At 42.3% G+C, this 19,892-nt stretch overlaps 2 long non-coding RNA genes across 3 annotated transcripts; both read left to right on the top strand.

The window, feature by feature from the left end:
* Positions 1–769: 769 nt before the first annotated feature.
* LOC135406542 (uncharacterized) lies at positions 770–13,225 on the top strand. 2 transcript variants are annotated; one of them, XR_010426327.1, is made up of 3 exons: positions 778–1,107; positions 11,573–11,895; positions 12,641–13,225. It is a non-coding gene; the product is annotated as an uncharacterized LOC135406542 (long non-coding RNA). The 2 variants fall into 2 exon arrangements; XR_010426326.1 differs by having other exon boundaries at positions 770–1,107; positions 11,573–13,225.
* A 2,167-nt stretch (positions 13,226–15,392) lies between these two features.
* On the top strand, positions 15,393–18,689 carry LOC135406540 (uncharacterized). Its single transcript, XR_010426325.1, has 2 exons — positions 15,393–15,895; positions 16,059–18,689. It is a non-coding gene; the product is annotated as an uncharacterized LOC135406540 (long non-coding RNA).
* Positions 18,690–19,892: the final 1,203 nt, after the last annotated feature.

The following is a 19,892-nucleotide window of genomic DNA, read 5'->3' on the forward strand; positions in this document are numbered from 1 at the left end:
TCTGTGTTTCTTGTGTTCTTTTACATTTGTGGCTTATTTGATGGAAGTTATGAAAGTGTTCAGATTTATTTATTTATTTATTTTCTCCTGGAAAACAAACCCTTCTCCTCAAATTAGCTCTGAAACTGGAATTTTTTGGGTTCACACATTTGACAGCAATGCTGATGGCATTGCTCTGGAGGAAAGAGAGCAGCTTGCTCTGTGGCATTGATCTGTACGCAGGCTGTCATGTTTGCCTTGCCTTGATGTCCTCCCGAGGACAGAGGTACTCACTTCCTTGGAATGGCAGTCAAGGGTGTGTTGTCAAGAGAGAACAGTCAATAAACATCCACCCTAGATTAAACAAAAGAAGTTGTTATGGACTATCTGGAAGAGGAAAGCAGTGTTTTCTCATGAGGTACTGTCCAACTTGCATAAATGTGATGCAACATATGTGCACTTACGTCCCCACTACCTACACCTAAGACAATAGATGACCTTGCTCTTTTTCTCGGTCTGTTAGCACTGAAAACTGAGTCTTTTGCACTGTATTCTGAGGAAATGTACTCATAGTCTAAAGACCAGCATAGGTGACTACTTCTGTACAACTATTTCTTACATTTTTTTACTCAGAGCACTTAATAATATATTTCTTTCTCCCTTTTCATGATCTAATTACCTATATAACAAACTTCTTGTATATGTACAGAGACAATCTAGTATTACATTAATTTTCTTTACAATGATAGTTATACAGTATATATCAGCTAATCCTGAAGTCTAAGCTTTGTTTTGACCTGTGATTATTTCTGTGTACACCTAGCTTTATCTGTATCATAACAGGAACTGCTTTTAAAAGGGTGGAAGTTGTCACAGTTCATAAGATCAAGCACAAGCATCACTCTTTGATGGGGTAGGGCCTTTCTGTTTCTCTGCCTATTCCTCGAAATGGAAGACTTTTAAGCCTACATGCAATGTGGAACGCAGAAAATCCTGGAGCCTTTGGCCTGCAACTATAAACATTTTCTTCTGATTTCTTCTCTGGACCATAAGACATTTCCTCATCTCATCTTATCTGAAGACAGATGTCTTATATCTCATACCTTAAAAAGAGGAACAACAAAGAAGGTAGTATTCTCTTAAATTCCTTTTATTTTTGTTATTTTATTTTTTGCTATTTCTCAACTTTTTTTACTGTGATGAGTAAAAGCTCTGGAGAAGCAGACTCAAAGTGGCTGTCAAGAAGACTTTTTTCCCAAAATAAAAGTGCTGACAGACAAAAGAACTATGTCATGAAAAATTTATAACCAAATTTCCCACAACAGAAAAGGGGCAAAACCACCTCACATACTAAATGCCAAATCTTCATGCATATCTGCTTCAGTGCTGATTCAATGGCAAAACAACTTTCAAAATGTTTTATGGTCCAAAGCAGCTATAAAGTAGCTGCACTTGTCATTTTAGTAAACTAAAATCAGAATTATACTAATATTCAGTGAGGTGACAGCAATATATTATCCTGTCAAGCAGGAGATCTGATGTTGTAGGAATACATGGTAGGTTAGAGAGAGGAGCTGTATGAAGGATGCATTTAATTACCTAAATAATAATAACAGTAATGATAAACTATAAAACTAGTTTTACACACTAGAAAATACATAATAATATGTGCATATACATATTTATATTCATAAGATTATATGTAAGCTTTCTGCCGAATATGAATGCATATTCCAAGCTAATGTCTCATCTTTCACATACCTGATGGCTCTTATTTGTATAAACGTATTTTTAAGATTAAAATAAACTGTAAAGTACTTTTAAAATTAAAATAAGCTGTAAACTGATAGGTTCATCACTGGATGCAAAATAGAAGGATAAGATGTGCTTATTGATCTTACAGTGAGCGTGAGTCATTAATATGATATGTCTGTAAAAACCAGCTGTATCTGATAGTATGTATCAAACAAGATATTTTGAGTAGAAGTAAAAGCAGTACCAATACTGTTGTAGAACGTATTGGTGACACTAGTAACCATGTCCAATTCTGGTTACTCAGACAGGTGTACTCAAATTGGAATGGGTGCAGAAGAGAGATGCTGAGGAGTTTAGGAAATAGGAGATGTCTCAGAAGACCACCAAATAGTTTGGGTTGATAGACCAAGAAAAAAAATGATTGCTGTATTTACAATTATTATCACATTACAATTCTGAGAAAATCTTTTTCATGGAGATTACTGTTGGTAAACAAGAAGGTACAGAATGCAGCAAATAAAGCACGGCAATTTTGCATGTTGCCTAACATGAGAAAACAGACTTTAGTATAGCTTGGGCATAACGGAACACACAAATCCCTTAGGAAAAAGAATAGTTCTTTTGTTTGTCTTGTGGGAGTTCAGTAAATATATGGAGGGACTTTATGGTGGGACTCCTTTTGGGATCTATCAAGCTTTCTTCAGATCTAGCTTATGGGTGATTTAAAAAAAGGCTATAAGAGAAGTTAGGTATTTTAACTGTCAATGCATTATTCCTAAACAGCTGGTGCTTCTAGTTACCACATCTTCCTAAATTTTGATGACTGTTTCACTAATCCTTTAGGTATGTACAAAAACTTAAGGTTCATGTCAATGACAGTAAATAATTTCTAAAATGAACGTGTGTATAAGTTTTTTTTTTCGAACAATAACAAATTATAATGCTGAGTGCCTGTCTGTTGGTACATCATGAACTAAAGAAACTGCACTCATGTAAACAAAAAATAACTATTTAAAGGTCTTGATTCCACAAGCACTTGTCCAAACTCTTTCCATAAGATTGCACATGGATTTGTACAGGTTCCGGAATTTTTTTTCATGTTATTTGATTATTACAAACTACAATGACATTAATATTTTTGAGTTATCCTCAAAAAAGAACAGTTTTAAAGAAAAAGGTTTAATTTTAGTCTTTAAAAGATTTATTCAGTTTATAATAACAAAACCTAAAATCTGTAATGAAAATCTTTTTGCAGTAAAGGTTCTGTCAGCTCTAGCATAGATGAAATGTCACCCCTCAGCCTAACAATAATTATTTCTCTTTTTTTTTTTTTTTTAAATTCAACATTCATGTATTGTTACAGAAGACTATATATGATAAAAAAGAGCATTTTCTAGCAGGAAAATATTCTCCTGGTAAAATTTCCTCCAGCTTTAAAAGTGCTTTAAGTGACCAAGGAAGAGCAACAGTGAAGTGATTACACATAAAATTCTGACAAATGCACTAACTACACTCATCCCCCCGCCAAAAAAATAGAAAGAAGTATCTGATGCTAATTTCTTCAAGATATTTAAACTCTGATCTTATTTATAATAAGTTGTAGATAATGAGAGGAAAGGAGAGTCTTAAGTTTAGATTATCCATTCAACAGAACTATTAAGCACTAATTGCTGTATGTGATATTAAGTTTAGGCAGGAAACAACAATCCTATTGAAGGTTTCTAGCCCTTTATGTAACATGACAGGGGAATACTAAAACTTTCTTGGTTCCTTCTTACCTCCAATTGATCATATGTAACTTCTGCAAATTATTCTAAGGGAAGACATATGCATTTTCTGTCTCCTCTCTTTAGATTATAAAACTAGTTTTTTTCCATAAGATACAGTAGTATGCAGAATACGTTTCATTTCCACAGAGTATTGGTAGAGTCATTCCTTCTCAAACAGAAAATAAAATTCAAGAGACAATCCTCTTATAAAGTAGAAAACAAAATAAAGCAGGGAATGGAACACTGCATTTTTATTTATATATATGAACCTATTTCCTTATATATCCATAATGTAGTCCCAGATGCTCTCTCTACTCATTAGTTCACCAATTTCTTGTAGGTACCACAACAGCTGGGTTTCTTCAGTCCAGGATGAATTTTGAAGAGACCACTGAGTTTATTGATCAGCTAATAAGGGCATTTCACATGAAGAGTAAGACTGCAAAAAACCATAGTTCGTCTTACAGAAGAACATTATCAGCATATTAAGACTGACTATTCTGTGGAAAAGACACAAAAATTAGAAAGTTTACCATACTGTTTACATAGATAGTTGTGCTGTTTTGAAATCAAATATTTTTGAGCTTGAAGTTTGAATATTGAAAGTTGGTTAGATTTTCCTTAAGGAGAAAGAAACTTTTTTTTCTCTATTGATGGACAACACTCTGAGTTCAAGTACAATGGAAAATAGGTTAAAATGTCTTTATATGAAGACATCTCCTATTGACTTAAAAATTCAGCCTGGAAAAATACAGAGTAGATATTTAAAATGTGCATAGCGCATGAAATTACCTCAAATTATGGGTAATGCATGCCTTGTAGAAATTATGTCACTTATGCTTACACTAATTAAATGTTGATGTGTGAGCACTAAGTTGCAATGATGCTGTTAACTAATGTACATAAATATTCCATTTAAACTGTAATTGCACTTTGCCATAACTTAAAAGAATATATGCTCAACTGGGTGTATACCATTCTTATTTCCTTAAGGAACAGATTACAAATAGATTACAACCTTCAGACTCTCTGTAAATACCATGCTTGAGTTTTATTTTTTAACTTACAGGGGAAAAAATGCTTTTGTCATGGAGTTTACAATATACAATCCTGTCACAAAAACTTACATATTACTCATTTGAAAGTGCAGCGGTGATATGCAGAGTAAAACAGTTCAGTCCACAATGTCCTAAATCTGAAGGGATGCAATGTAATTTAATGCAGAATTTACCTGCAGTAGACATTCACTGCATCGCATTTCTGTTGAAAAAACAGAGCTGTTCTTGGGGAAAACTGTAGTGTTCTACCCATTTGGAGAATATAAGATTTATGTTGGCCTAAAGTTAATGTTGTTTCACTTTTAACACTAGAAGTCTGGTGTCTGCTCTAAAACTGAGGTAGAGGAAAATTCAGAAATGTGTTGACCAAAACGATCTTTTTAACAAGTGCAGCTGCAGTGTCATGAAGCCACAGAGCAACACACTCCTAGGAGAGACATCTCAAGTCATTGAAGCCTGACAATAGCCAGTTTGTAAAACAATTAGGCAATTTCTTTCAAAAAGTTGCTCTCTGAGCTAAGAATAAAAGGAGTATTAACATTCTTTATTGTGCATGCAAGGACATATATTGACTTGTACTATGAAGAAAATGATCAGAGAAAACTATGCTCTTAAGAGGCAGTGCTAGCTGGGGCAACAACTGCTATTCAGCAATTACATTGAGAAAACCAATACTACTTGAGAGTGAAAATAAGATGTTTTTATATTCAGTGCTGGGAACTACGTGGAATTCAAGCTCCATCTTCAGTAAAAGATTGGGCTTGTTCTGCTTCAGTTCATGAAAATTTTTTTATTTAGTTAGTCTCTCACTGTACCCTTCTGTAAAAAATGTCCAACACGCAGCTAGACAAGTCCATAATACATTGGGTGAGCAATTTACTGATGGGTTGGGCTCAAAGGGACGTAGTAAACTGGGTTGCATCAGTTTTGTGGCAAGTGAGTGGGGTTCCCTAGAGTTCACTTTTAGGGCCAATGCTCTTAAATGTTTGCGTAAATGTTCTGGATGCTGGAATCAAATGTCATAAAGTTTGAAAATGATACTAAACTAGGACACCCTAGAGGGTAGAGAGGCCTTACAAAGAGATCTGGACAGATTGCAAGCTAGGCAGTTGCCAACCATATGAAATTTAACAAGAGCAAGTCCAGGATTCTCTGCCTGGGACAGAGTAATCCTGGTTATATGGGCAAACTGGGGGATGGGAGGCTGGACACAGCACGACAGAAAGAGATCAGGGTGATTGGGTTGATGAAAATTGACTCTGAGTGAATTGTGTGCCCTGAGAGCCAGGAGGGCTAACCGTGTCCTGCAGTGCATCAAGCACAGCACTGCCAGCCAGTCAAAGGAGCTGACTGTCCCACACCACACTGCACTTGTGCAGCCCCACCTCAAGTCCTGTGTGCGGCTGTGGGTGCCTCAATATAAGCAGGCCATCAGACTATTAGGGTGTGTCCAGAGGAGGGTGACCAAGATGATGAAATGCCTTGAGGGCAAGAATTCCAAGGAGTGGCTGAAGTCATTTGGCTTGTTCAGCTTGGACAAGAGAAAGCTGAAGGGTGACTCCATTACAGACTACAACTTCCTCAAGGGAGGCAGCAGAGGAGGGGCTGCTAATCTACTCTCTCTGGTGCACAGTGATACAACAGAAGGAAATGGAATGAATTTGCGTTAGGGAAGTTCGGATTGGACATTTTGAAAAGGTATTGCCATCTTTCCCTATCCAGAGAAGATGAAATAGAATGAGTCAGCCTCCAAAGAATCTAAGTGGCATCACTGATATAGTTTAGAATGCATAAAAACTTTCAACAGGTGCGTGATGAAATGTTAGGATTCAGTTAAGTGTATTCATATAGCAGATATATTGACAAAAGACAATACATGGACTTCTTGAGCCTGAAAAGTTGTTACATATACAGCGGAAGAAACACTGAAGTCAAGACACAAACCAGTGCAAGCCCTAAGTCTGTCAGGGATATTCTGTCCCCAGTGGCTTGTGGGAATCTGTTTCAAAGCTCTTAGTAGATACATAACAACTAAAAGTCTGTTCTACCAGGAATTGAAACCTACTGTGGAGACGTTTGGAAGACCAGAAAGAACAAAAAAACTGTTTTATCAAGAGGCACAATGCTACCATACATACAGTACATAAATTACTTGAAAATATTATCATAATTTACAGGTTTATAAATTCAGAGAACATAACAAAGCCTAAAAGACTCATGTTTCTACATTAGCCAGATCTCTTTTCCAGTCTATAAAGTGAGCCTTTAAACTTCCTGAGTTTTTTAGGTCTGGGTAATTTGGGTACTGCCTTCAATAACATCTACAAAATTTAACAGTGGACTTATTTTAAAAACAATCAACAAAACAAAAAGTCCAGCCAATCTTTACTAAGAAAATCAACAAAGACTTTCTGCAGTCTGAGTTTTGATGAATCATCATATTTGGTCCTGATTTATCCAAACTGCTTCACCCGCTGTAACAGGACATCTTTCCATGATGGAAAGCTCAAGTATTCCAATAAATTGCAAATATTTGGAGAAACCTGAAAATCAATTAGGAGTAAATCTCTTTCTAGGGGGAAAAGAGAAGCAACATAGGAAAGAATGAATCTAACAATCCATGGGGAAGAAACTTCATCATGCAAGATACTGCTGCTGCTGCAAACAACCAAGCAGCCTGACCAGCATCAGCACAGCACTGGAATTCCAGGCTTTGCTCCCTGATGGCTGAACAATCCTTCTTGTATTTTTACTTGGTCTGGTTTACTAATCATGTTGGTTTATTTCTCGAGTGGAATTTGTCTTTGACTTTTACTCCTGGGTGTGCTCATAGTAACCATGTTGCATATTAATGTAATATAAAGAAGACATTACCCAGCAGGTAGGTGGCAAGAAGCCAAATCTGTTTATTTCAAAGAAAGGTGCCTCCTTATAACCCCTCTGGAGGACATGCGTCTGCCTGACCAATGACAGCACAGCACGCACTGCTCATGTGCCTCAGTAGGCTGTCCAGGAACTTCAAGTCCCAGAATGCACCCCTTGCATTCCTGGGACACACCCCCACATCTCATCCCCTCCAATTATTTAAGGTGAGTCACGAAAACAGTGCAATAACAACAGTGCAAATAATAGAACATTACCTTATACAATTACCATAGCATCGAAGTGACCCAGCACACTGCTTACTCTGGTTCCTTAACAGCTTACATATCTACTGAAAATGTTTTCCTTAATCTATTAAACCTATTTGTATTATCTTAAACCTTTATTTTCCTAAAGGGTATGCTGTAACTTGGAAAAACAGCTTTATTAACCTAAGGGTCTTGGTCCATCTGTGTAGTACCTATAAATTTATAACGTTTATTTTTCTCAGGGTTTATATAAACAGGAAAATTCAACTTTATTTCAAAAGCAAGCTAAACATAGTAAACTAAATTCTCCTAATGTGACCATGTGGCTGAGGTAGTGATACTCTTGTAAGGTGTTTGGTGTTTGAGGTGCTTTGTACGTTCACATAACTCTTTTATTCACTCACACACACTCACACGGGCGGCTGCCACTCCACTCTTCACATACATACTCATGGGTTTTTGTATAAACTCTGCATTTTGCCACATTGGTCATCTTCAATTGAAAACCTGAAATGTAAACATCATTACCAAATGTGTTTTTAAACTCTGCATTACTCTGGTTCTTGCTGCTGTGGGGGTGTACCTAGGTAAGGTCTAATATATCTGGAAGGAACCCATTTCAGTTCTTTTCCTGTAGATATACATGCATAACCCCTCCCCCATGTCACAAGATCTACTGGTCCCATCCACTGTCCCAGAATTAGATCCTTTATCATGACTGGTGGTTTGGGAGAGGAGAATGCTCTGAAAACCTTTCCAAGGCAATATGGGTAGCACCCAGTTCCAGAACCTGTACAGAACCTTGGTTCATAGTCTGCACCTCTTGTTCTCACTGTCCGGTATCAGGGTTTACCCATGTCACTGCAGCTTCCCTGGTCCGTCCTGATGCATCAGTAAAGACCGTGAGGCCTTTTACTGGTTGGTGTTTGCATCTGGTTGTGGCTTTTAAGGGCAAGTTACCCATTTCTGCCAAGTCTGTGTTTAGGGTAATGAACAGAGATGTCACCATCATAGCCTGCCAAGGCAGCCTGGAATCCTGCATCTTCGGCCAGCAGCCAATTGAAGCTGTCTTTCGTTGCTGGGATGTAGATGGTTGCAGGATCCTGTCCGTCCAGCTCCTGTAGATGTCCTCTACCTTTAATGACAAACTTGGCAAACATTTCATTAGTGGTCCACACAGTTTTAGGGGGTGAAAGGGGAAGAAATAGCCACTCTAGGACCCTCAGTGGATCTTTTTCAGTTTGGTCCCACTGAAACAAGACTGCAAATGGCAGGAACCTGCTAGGAACAAGAGCAAGGCAGATTTGCAGTTCAGGATCTCTCCTTCTGCCTTGCCTGTTTTCGATTGCCTTGGAGCATGTCTCCAATGCCTGCTTTGCCTCTGCAGTCAGAGACCTGCTAGATGTTAAGTCTGAGTTACCCTTTAACAGTTCAAACAGGGGGTGTAGGTTCTCTGTGGTTAACCCTAAGATAGGGTTAACCCTAAGATAGGCCTTAACCAATTGATGGCTCCCAGAAGTTTTTGCAGTTTGTTTAAGGTTAAGGTATCTTTTACCTTGAGCTGAAGTGACTGGGGAGAGATCTCCTGCTGCATGATTCTCCATCCAAGGCAAGTCCAGGGCTGCGATCACTGGATTTTTTCTGGAGCGACCTGCAGTCCTGCATCTTGGACAGCATTGGTTAGAGCAGTAACAACAGACTGCAATTCAGTCTCCGTGGCTGTGGCAATTAAAATGTCATCTATGTAATGGTAGATGATTACTGAAGGATAAAGCTTTCTGATAGGATGAATAGCTTTTGCCACAACGTTTTGGCATATGGTCGGACTGTTTCGCACCCCCTGAGGAAGAACAACCCAGTGGTATCTCTGCATGGGCTGTGCATTGTTCAGAGCGGGAATAGAAAAGGCAAACTGTGGAATACCCTCAGGGTGCAAAAAGATGGTAAAGAAGCAGTCCTTTAAATCAATTACCATTAACGGCTATCCTGCTGGAAGCAGAGCAGGTGAAGGGAGTCCAGGCTGCAATGCCCCCATGTATTCTATTACTGAGTTAACTGCTCTTAAGTCATGCAACATTCTCCACCTGCCACTTTTCTTGGGGATACAAAACATGGGTGTATTCCAGGGACTCGCAGTTGGCACAACATGTCCTGCTTCAAGCTGCTTTTTTATAAGTTCTCTTAAATGAGCAAGCTGTTCCTTTTTTATGGGCCATTGATCAATCCAGATAGGCTCATCACTTTTCCAAACCAGTTTAATTTGTCCTTGGAATGGCTGTTCAATGGCCCCTACTGAAAAACCTGGTTGCCTGCAGGAGCAATTTGCATGACCGTGTCGAACTGCCCCAAGATATCCCTTCCCCAAAACATGCATGGTATAGGAGCAACAAAAGGAGCTATCTTGGCCACTTGTCCCTCTGGCCCCAGCACTGTGCGTATTTAAGCACTCTGCCTGGGCCTTTGTGTACCCCCCACCCCCTGCATAGTTGAGGCTGGGTAAACAATAGGCCAGTCAGGAGGCCATTCTGTGTCCTTTATGATGCTAACATTGGCCCCGGTGTCCACCAAGCCTGTGAATCTGCGCCCATCTATTTGGCACATCATCTCAGGCTGTGTTGTTGTAATGGCTCTTGCCCAATAGATTTGTGGCTCGCCTGTGCTTCCAAAAGTCCCTGAGCCCCTCTCCCCCTCCCCAGCAGGAGATGTGCTGAAAAAAGGGATTAGTTGGGCAATTTTTTGTCCTTTAGGTATGTGACAGGGGGGTACTGGGGTCCATGCCATGATTTGAATCTCACTGTGGGAGTCTGAGTCTATCACTCCAGGCAGAACAAACAAGCCCATCATAGTGCTTGATGATCTCCCTATTAACAGTGCATGTACCCCTGGGGTCAACAGTCCCCAAACCCTGTAGGAATTAACACTACAGCAGTAGATATTATAGTTACTGGTTCTCTGCTGGATAAATCCAGCCCAGCGCTGGCTGTGGTGGAGGGGCGCAGATCACCAGCCTGTTTTCCTGAGCCAAATTTGTTTGTTGTGCCGGGGCATGTGACCTTGCCCCCCATCTCTAGTTTCCCTGCTGTGAGGAGTTTTTTGACCCCTGCTTCCCTTGCTGACACTTTTGGCACACTGGTGTGGGGGTTTTCTTAGGGCAATTCCTTTGAAAATGATCAGTAGCACCACATCTGAAGCAACCGCTTTTAGGTTTTGCCCCCTCCTGCACTCTCAGCTGCGCTCTTAAGGTTGTAACCAGAGAAGCAGTTTGGTGTTCGACCAACCCAACACCCTGGCAGGCTCAAACAATCTCAGCAATGCTGCAGTTTTCCCTTTTAGGGAGAGTTTGCAAAACTCTTTTACAATCTGGGTTTGAGTTCTCATATGCCAGTTGCTTAAAAAACATTTCTCTAGCTTCGTGCTCAATTTGCTCAATTTGACTGTTTAAAGCAGCCTGCAGTCGATCAAGAAACTGAGAGAAGGGTTCAGTAGAACCTTGTAAAACCTTTGTGAAGGACAGATTACTGTCTCTGTCTGTACTTGGAAGTTTTCTCATAGCTCTCAAAGCCAGTTTTGCAATCACTTCATAAACTTCTCAGGGATAGCCTGTTTGTGAGCCTACTGTGGCAAAATCCCCTTCTCCTGTTAAGTGATTGCTTGTTATGCCTGCTTGTGGATTATTCGCATACACTGCACAATTCTCCCAGAAATCCGTCAACCAAATGCTGTACTGTGTATTTGTTAGGACCAGTTTCAGCAAAGTTTTCCAATCATGTGGGGTAAAGACGTAAGTTGAACTCAACGTCTCCAAATATGCAAATGTATTAGCTGAGGAAACACCAGTTTCTCTTACTAACTGCCTCACTTCCTTTGTTACCTCATACAGCAGCAGTTGGAACTGAGAGGCCTGGCGTGGGCGGAATAAAACTGGACATGCATGGATCACTTGCAAATCTCCCACCCGCATTTCTTCCTCGTGGCATCTACTCCACCAGTCGACCAATCTCCCTGCTCCCGCCCTCTTGCTCTCTCCCGGGGGGACCATCTCCGGTCCCTCTTCATCATCCTCTAGTGCCTCTCCACCTGTGGCCCTGGTATATTTGGTTCCCCATAGCTGTGTGGCAGAGAATGACTGACGTGGCGGGAAGGGACCTCCCCCCCACCATGCCTGCAACTGGAACCAGCTGGCAGCACGGCTGGAAGAGACAGGTCAGGTTCCAGTCTGTTTCGCACGCAAGATGTCTGCGCCCGTCGCTGTTAATCTGCAGCTTGAGGGGGTGAATTTGTTGGGTTCCCTCCTCCACCGCTGTAACAGGGCCCCGCGCCTCACTCCTGTGGGCTGGATTTTCATGTTACAGTTCCCGTTCCCTCCTCATAATCCATGCTTCTGCTAAGACCGGAATCTAACCTGACACTTAAATCACGAACATTCCCTGCCTGCCCACGCAGATCCTCTCCTGAATTTAAATCTGTTTGGGTTGCATGTGGTGTATTCCCCCCACTTTGTGTATGTCTGTGTGGTGGATTTGGGCTGTGGTTAACAGCCTGGCTGGGAGTTTGTGTACTGGTGTGGGTTGGGTGTTCTGTTCGTCTTTGTGCTCTGTGTAATGCTTCCATGATGATTGACCGAGTAGGGATGCTGTTATTAGCTTGGGCGTTGCCTGCTCTGGCTTTATCTCTCATGAGCTTTCCGAGTTTGTCCCAAATTTCTATATTTAGTTTCCACCAATGGCAGTTTTGGTGCTAGAGATTTTATGCATTGCACAAGTTCTATTAACATTGCATGTGTGGTTTGTACTTTATATGATCTTAACAAGAGGCACAGAGCCTCTGTGTCTTTGTTTCTGTAGAGTAGTTGTTTCCCATGTTGGGTTTTACCTTATCTGGCCGCTTTTGAGTTCCTCGTGTGTGTTTGCTTTGTTCGCAGCTTCTGAGATTTTACTTTCGATTTCAGCTCGGGCTGCAGCTTTTCATGGTCTCCAGCAGCTCCAGTGTCTCGTTGTCTCTGCAGATGGCAGCTCCGGCGGCTGCAGTGGCGGTTCCGGCAATGATTCCTGCTCCCTCTGCGGTGGCAGTTCGCGGCAGGTCCTGTGGAGTGGTCCCAGGCGGCAGTGATGGTGGTGGCGGCAGTGGCAGCCTCGATCCATCTTGTCTTGTTTTTTTTTCTTCTCCTGGATCAGTGCCCCCTTTATCTTTTTTGAGCTCAGTTTAATGTTGGTATGTTGAAATTGTGTGAACAATTTCCCTTGCATTTCCATGTTTATTGCTTTAGCACAGTTTGGGTGTGATCAGTTAGTCAAAATGGCTACAAGAGTTGAAGTTAGAACAAAGGTGGATTCTTGCCAGATGCCAAAGAGGAGTTTTGGCAGGTGAATAAAGTTTTCTCATCTCCTATGACCACCTGTTGTGATCCAATTAGCAGTGGACAGCAAAGTATGTTTTCCTTATGTATCCAATGTAGTGTGAACAAGAACTGAGCATCATGAGCACTATATAAACTGTCTTTCTTCTAATAAAGCCGACGTTTTGCCGGCCATAATGGTCTGTGAGTGATCTGTCCATGCCTCTCCACCGATAGTTTAATCTTGCATCTCTCAGCCGCTTGCTGAGATTGGACGCTTTTGAGAAGTCTAGGCTTTTTTTCAGTAAAAGCTTCCCGAGTTTTAAAACAAACTCGTTCTGGACACTACAGAGTTGCCTTGTTACAAGGCTTTTAAAACTTAATCCTAATGTAGGTTGTGGCCCTACGTGAAGGGTGCCATGTGTTGCACATTAGTATAATATAAAGAAGACACTACCCAGCAGGTAGGTGTCAAGCAGCCAAATCTGTTTATTTCAAAGAAAGGTGCCTCCTTATAACCCCTCCGGAGGATATGTGACCGCCTGACCAATGACAGCACAGCACACACTGCCCATGTGCCTCAGTAGGCTGTCCAGAAACTTCAAGTCCCAGAATGCACCCCTTGCCTTCCTGGGACACACCCCTACACAACCATATCAAAATTCAGGCCTTGATGTGAAATGCATAAAAAACAGAGTTGCAAAATGTAAAATGTTGATTCATGATGAGGAACAGTCTGCACCATCTCTGGATAAGTACAGAATTGAATGCTGATCTTCAGAAGCCTAACAGTTCAGCAGTGAAGCAGGCCATAGCACTTTTCTTCAAGGACTACTCCTGTTGTGTTCACACAACAAATTATTCTCTGGTTTTATCAACAAAAAAAGAGAACAGATGGAGCCATGGCTAAACCTCCCATTTTCTCCCCTTCTGCTTCATTATTCCACATTAAGGTTGGCATCCAAGCTGGAAAAAAGGCTGGTACGGGAAGAAGCAGTCAAAACCTGGTGGGATGAGAGCTGTGACTGGGGTGCTCTGTTGGATGATTACAGGCTCTTCAGGAGGGATAGGCAGGGCAGAAGAGGTGGAGGGGTGGCACTGCATGTAATAGAAGGGTTAGAATGTGTTATAGTCAATAGACCAGAGAAGTTTAATTTGAAAATATAAAAGAATTTATTAAAGGCAAATAAGCAAAACAGCTAGCTGGGCAACCGGAGGAAACCCCTGTTCCTGCCACAGTCCGCAAAGGCAACAGTAAACCCCCCATCTTTTATACCCTTTTGCAACCACCTCCCCCTCAGTCTCATGTCAGTCAGTCATTGGTCCACGCTTCATGGGCTTCACGCTGCTTGGTCTCCGTTTCGCGCGTCCTTTCCACATTGGTTTCGATTTCGCGGGCCTTGACATTATTGGTTTTCATTTTGCGGGCTCCTGTCCTGTTGCTGAGGGAGGACAACTGCTGATTCCGTTAGGTGATAACCTGATAACCTTTTAGACCAGCCATGTTAGAATCCCCTTACAGAGACAACAGTTTCGTTATCACAGTCCTTGGGGTTGACCTATAATACTTTTTCCTATGAGCATGTTTAAAACAGGCACTATAAAATAACGAGACATACTAATCAACTTGTCACTATAGCAAAACAATTCTTGTGGTTTGACATTTCATATACCCAGTCCAACAATATATGCTTGTGGTTTGACACCTCCGCAGCTTAAGTTCTTAGCAACTCTGGCTAAAGGTCAACTTCACTTTATTTAACACACCTTAATAAGTCCTATGCCTTTTATTTCATTAACACTTATTATAGACTATATTTAATAGTAAACCTGATTTGTTAAGCAAATTTTAATTCAGTTTTAATCAACTATTACAAATGTATGGAGGTCAGTTGAGAGCCTCTGGGTAAGAATCAAGGGGCAAACAAATAATGTGGATATCATCATGAAAGTCTGCTATAGACCCAGCCAGGACAATGATGCCAACGAATTATTCTTAGAGGAACTAAGGGACACTTCCAAGTCAACTACCCTTGTCCTTATGGAGAAATTCAAGTTTTCAGAAATCAACTGGGAGCATCACACAGCTGGTACAAACCTGGCCAGAAGATTCCTAAAAAACCTCAGCGACAACTTTGGGGAACAATTCCTAAGGGAGCCGACTTGGAAGGATGCCCTTCTTGATCTGCTGCTTGTCAGCAGAGCAGATCTTTTGGGCCAAGTGGAGATTGGTGGCTGTCTTAGCCACAGTGATCATGAAGTGATTGAGTTTAAAAACTCTGTTGACAGGAGGAAAAGTGCCAAGAAAACTTCAACTCTGGACATGAGGAGAGCAGACTTCAGGCTGCTCAGGGAATTAGTAAGTAAGGTCCCCTGGCAAAGTGTATTTGCAGGTGCTCGGGTGTGGTGGTTTGGAAAAAACCTTTCCACCTGGGGCTGGTAATAGTCTGTCCCAGAGGTGGTGTTTTTGATACAGGACCAATTAAAAACTTTGTGCGCCCTTGTGGAAATTACATACTCACAGAATCAGAAGAGAAGAGGTTAATTTTAACTGCATAGCTGAAGGAGAGGCAGCTGTGATTTGAAATGCCACGTGTGTCATGGGGCTGGGAGGCCTTTGCCCCCAGCTCCTGGCTGGGGGTAGGGGGCAGGAGCAGCACAGCCACTGAGTGAAGCCCCCCTGAAGCTGGTGACCGAGGGGGACCCTGAAAGATCAGGAAGACCCCCTGGGTTGCATCTTCTTTCCCCCCTGGCAGTGGGGGGGAGAGGAAAGCAGCGGCAAAAGCAAATATGGCAGGGACCAGACCGAGAGACACAAGGATGTCCAACGGAAAGAGAGAGAGAGAGTCGGTTGGAATCAGTTCTAGGGTAAGGGCTAAACTAAAAGCCCTTAGAATTCTTTGACCCCAGGGACGAGGAGTGGAAATCCCCAAAGAAGTCTCCCCAGAGCTTGCCGGGGGCCAGAACCTTCACGGAGCAAGAGCAGGGGATGGAGACTTAAAACTTTAAACCTTTGCACTTTGTGCTGCAGACATGGTGACATGGGTGTTCCTCTGAAATTCACGGTAATACCCTCGGATAAGGTGGCCGAGGAGCGAGAAGTGGGGGCAGACCCCCCATACTCCTTAGAAGAAAGAAGAATTCCAGCTATGACAAATCAAAACTGCTGCCTTAAAGATAAGAGACACTTCCAAGTGCCGCAGAAATTAATTTGGAAGAGATGGAAGTGAAAAGAAGACTTCTTCTTTCTTTCTAGACTTTTTCTGAAGGAAAGGAGAGACTGTCTATGTATATATATTGTTTCACCATAGAAGAGATAGTTAAAATTATTATATGTATGTATGTATATGTATTATAATATTTATTAAGTAATAAGTTGTTATATAATTCCCTTCCCCCATACTAAAGTGTGCCTGTCTGAAAACTTCTCTCTCACATTAGAACAAATTGTAGAAAAACTTTTGAAATTAGCTTTTTTTGAAACTTTTTTTTCCAAACCACCACATCAGGTCCATCAGTGCTGGTCACTTTTTAAACATCACCTCCTAAGGGCACAGAAGCAGGCAATTCTCAGATGTCAGAAGTCAAGCAGGCAAGGCAGAAGGCTGGCCTGGCTGAACAGGAATCTTCTTTTGGAGATAAGACAAAAAAGGAAGGTGTATGTCCAGTGGGAGCAAGGTCAAGTAACACAGGAAGAATACAAAGATGCTGCTTACCACTGTACAGAGAAAGTTTTTGTGGCTAAAGCTCAAGTGGAGTTGAAGCTGGCTAGAAATATGGAGGATAATAAAAAGAGTTTTTTCAAAGATGGCAATATGTAGTATAGAAATATCATTGACCCGTTACAGAATGAGGATGTTCACCTCAGAAACAAGGATAGAGACAAGGCAGAGGTGTTTAATGCTTTCTTTGCCCGTCTTCCACATGGATGATGGACCAAGGGGGTCTCAGTGCCCTGAACTGGAGGACCATGACTGCAAGAATGAAATTGTGCAGGATCTGCTGCTCCAGCTGGATCCCTACAAATCTATGTGATCTGATAGGATTAAACCCAGAACTCTCAAAGAGTTGGCTGATGTCATCACAAAACCTCTTTTGGTGATTTTTGAACAGTCTTGGGAATTTGGAGAGATCCCAGCTGACTGGAAACTGGTGAATGTTGTCCCAGTTTTCAAGAAGGGAAAGAAGGAGGACCCCAGAAACTACAGCTTGTCAGTCTGTCTTGGTTTGAGCCACCCCCCCTGGGGAGCTGGAGGGCCTAGAGTTGATTGATCCCAGGAGAGTTCCCCCTGAGAGACCAATCGCAGCTGTTCTTTTTCGCTCCTGTGAAAATTAGATATCCACAACAGCTGGAAGTTGTTGGCAGACTGTTGGAGTGTGTGGCCGTGTGTGTCTGAGAGTGCTGAGGGGTGGCAGGGCCTCCCTGCCACCGAACTCAGGGCTGAAGGCAGCGTGGAGTGTTGTGAGGGAGAGAGAGAGACTCACAACTGTTGAGGTAAGAGGGAGAGAGGCAGGCCCCTCGCGAGGAGGCCAGGCCCTTTTTCACCCCCCAAGTTAGGCTGTGGGGTGCTTGGGACAGTTTATAACTGGACTGAATGCCTGTAGCCAAAGCTAGGGGGGCTTCCCCCCACCCCCCCTGCATATAAGAGGTTCATGGGGATAGATTTTAACGTTCAGCATTGGAGCCGAGCCAGGAGATGGGCCAGAGGAGGCTAGGTTGCCAGGAGCAGCAACTGCAATGTTTGCAGGAGCTGGAAGAATTGGAGATGGGCCAAGAGGCTCAGGAGTTGCCCCTGCGGTAGTTTAGATGGGGGACAGTCGGAAACTGATGGAGGAGGAATGATTTCCAGGACACGTGCACGAGACAAGCCGAGCTGAACTGCAGCAGCTACGAAACAGAGAGAGAACTAAACAGCCAGCAGAGGTTTCTGGGTGAGAACTTTTTGGTGAAAACTATTTGGGGTAAAGAGAACTAAGCAAGGCCCAGGAACCCTGCAAACCCTGGAGAGTGAGAAATTGAACATCTTACTCTCTGGGGAGGAAACCTTCACGAACCAAGGAGGAAGGACTCAGAGCTATCTTCTTAGACCTCGTGATGAAGATGAGACCTCAACAAGGAGCTGAGGACTGATGGGGGTGGTCAGAAGAGCCCTTTTTCCCTGATACCCTAATGAGAGAGAGACTGTTTTAACTATTGGCCTGAAGACTTCTCCTGAACTGATGTGGGAGGGCTCAAGGGGTTGTAGGATTGTTAATATTGTGTATATAATTGCTTTTTAGTTCCTATAGTATTTATTTGTGTATAGTAGTAAATTGTATATATTCCCTTCCCCTATACTGAGTTATGCCTGCCTGAAAACTTCTCTTTGGTGTTGAGGTAAACTGGGGGGAAGCTTGGAAATTGGAAATTGGATTTTTGGGCTCTCAAACCGTGACACAGTCTCATTTCAGTGCCTGGTGAAGTTATGGAGATTATTCTGTGAAGTATTGAAAAATGCCTGAAAGACAACGCAGTCATTGGCCACAGCCAGTGTGGTTTCATGACAGGAAAGTCCTACTTATCAAACCTGATTTCCTTTTATGGCAAGCTAATCCACCTAGTTGATCAAGGAAAGCCAGTTGATGTAATCTTTTTGGATTTCAGTAAAGCTTTCAATACGGTTTCTCACAGGATTTTTCTGCACATGTTGTCCAGCACACAGCTGGATAAACACATCATCAGATGGGTGAGCAATTGGCTCATGGGTCAAGCACAGAGGGTAAGAGTGAATGGGGTAACATCAGACTGGTGACCTGTCACTAGTGGGGTTTCACAGGGCTCCATCTTGGGCCCTGTGCTCTTCAACATCTTCATAAATGACTTGGACATAGGACTGGAAGGGATACTGAGCAAGTTTGCAGATGACACAAAACTGGGAGGAGCTGTTGACTCTCTCAAAGGCGGGGAGGCCCTGCAGAGAGGCCTCAACAAATCAGAGGGCTGGGTAATCACCAACCAGACGAAGTTCAACAGAGAAAAGTGCCGGATTCTGCACCTGGGATGGGGCAACCCTGGATGTTTATACAGACTAGGGAATGAGATGCTGGAAAGCTGTGCTTTGAAAAGAGACCTGGTGGTCCTGGTTGATGGCAAGTTGAATATGAGTCAGCAGTGCCTTGGCAGGCAGGAGGGACAACCATGTCCGGGGGGCATCAGGCAAAGCATCGCCAGCTGGTTGAGGAAGGGGATTGTCCTGCTCTGCTCTGCACTGGGGTGGCCTCACCTTGTTGAATATTGTATGTAGTTTTGGGCACCAATACAAGAAAGATATTGAGCTCTTAGAGAGCATCCAAAGTAGTACAATGAAGATGGTGAAGGGCCTTGAGAGGAAGCCGTATGAGGAGTGGCTGAGGTCAATTGCTGTGTTCAGCCTGAATAAGAGGAGACTGAGGGCAGACCTCATTGCAGTCACAGCTTCCTTGTGAGGGGAAGAGGAGAGGCAGACAGTGATCTCTTCTGTGTGGTCTTTGGTCCTCAGGCAACGGCCTGAAATAATGTCAGGGGAGGTTTAGGTCAGATATTAGAAAGAAGTTTTTCACCTAGAGGGTGGTTGGGCACTGGAACAGGCTCCCCAGAGAAGTGGTCACAGCACCAAGCCTGACAGAGTTCAAGAAATGTTTTTGAATGATACTCTTGGACACATGGTGTGACTGTTGAGGATGGTCCTGTGCAGAGCTAAGGGTGATTCTTATGGCTCCCTTCCAACTCAGCATATTCTTTGATTCTGTGAAATAAGAGCTATAATGATTTAGCTCAAATTTAGTAATTTCCCTATAAAAGAAAATTAATTTCAAAATAATCATGCAGACACTTAATTTTAAATAT

The sequence above is a fragment of the Pseudopipra pipra genome, chromosome Z (assembly GCF_036250125.1).
Source record: "Pseudopipra pipra isolate bDixPip1 chromosome Z, bDixPip1.hap1, whole genome shotgun sequence".
Lineage (NCBI taxonomy): Eukaryota > Metazoa > Chordata > Aves > Passeriformes > Pipridae > Pseudopipra > Pseudopipra pipra.